Below are 1,463 nucleotides of genomic sequence, written 5' to 3'. Positions count from 1 at the left end.
GTACTACAAAGAGTTAAAACAAAGAGCATTTTAACAGTGCTGCCGCCTCAGGAAGCTAAAAGTGGGTGAAATCCATTAGTGCCCTTAAAATTCTTTGCTTTTTCCAGCATAATAGCGCAATCTATTGATGACTTCCCATATTCGTATTTTTGTGTTCGTTACACAGTGTTCAAATTTGCCATCAGATTTGGAGATGTCTTTTTAATTCAACAGATGTGGATATTAAACAGGTGGTCATTGCATTAAAAAAAAGATAAACTCAAATTACATTTTAGAGGTTCCACAAAAACGTTTTTTTTTGTTGTTGTTCTTGTTGTTTTTACAGTATTACAAAAAAGTTTGACATGGTGGGTGAATTGGTGACATTTTTTAAATAATTTTTTATAAAAAAAATAAAAATGTATCTTAATTTATCTTAATCTAAAGTTCGAAATGAAAATAAAAATGTATTTTCAGGATTGTAGGTCTAACATTGTATTATTGATCAACTAAATGCAGCCTTGGTATAGATAGTATAAAGTATAAAATAGTTTTTTTTTTCGGTACTTGGATTTGCAAAAACATCTGCATGCCCCAGGCAGAGAGCTGATCTCATTTTCTGCACATTGGGATATTTCATGCTTTTTTTGCATCCAATAGGTCCAGGCTTGAGTGTGGGGTTGTGTTGATTATGTAGTTGTGTTGATTATGTAATGATAGATAAATAAATAAATAAATAAATAAATAAATAAAATAAAAACCTTAAAATGTACCTGACAGGGTCAATGCATGTGATGGCTCTCTCCGGTCCAGCCAGAAACCATACCAAGTTTGTATCTACAGGGAATCGAATTTCTTATCTTTCAACTTTCACATTTCTGAAGACACAAGGAGACTGACAAGGACATACATGAGATGTAAACAAACTGCAGCACAAGCATCAATTGTCATTGAGCAGAATGGCATCCGTGACAGCATGCAGGAATCATATTGACATGCCGATGCACCCTGTATGTGCACAGATTACAGTTCTGTTCAATCTACCAAGGAAGACGATGATTCTTATTCTGAGAGACATTACAATGTCAATATTACATTCATATATAGGACAAAAAAAATGTTTTAGCTTTGATGCTATCTACATTCTAAATATAATCTATATTCTAGATAATACCCCAAATTATATATATATATATGCTCATCAAGGCTGCATTTATTTGATCATAAATATTTATAATATTATAGTTTAAAATAAATGTTTGTGAATATGAATATATTTTAACATATAATTTATTCCTGTGATGCAAACCTGAATTTTCATCAGCCATTACTCCAGTCTTCAGTGCCACATGATCCTTCAGAAATCATTTGATATGCTGATTTATTATCAATGTTGGAAACAGTTGTATTGCTTAATGTTTTTTTTTTTTTCTTTGGAACCTGTGATACTTTTATCAGGAGTCTGAATACTTTCATTCAATACT

This window comes from Sinocyclocheilus anshuiensis, unplaced genomic scaffold (assembly GCF_001515605.1).
Source record: "Sinocyclocheilus anshuiensis isolate Anshui unplaced genomic scaffold, SAMN03320099.WGS_v1.1 scaffold2688, whole genome shotgun sequence".
Classification (NCBI taxonomy): Eukaryota; Metazoa; Chordata; class Actinopteri; order Cypriniformes; family Cyprinidae; genus Sinocyclocheilus; species Sinocyclocheilus anshuiensis.
This window is presented reverse-complemented; position numbering follows the sequence as displayed.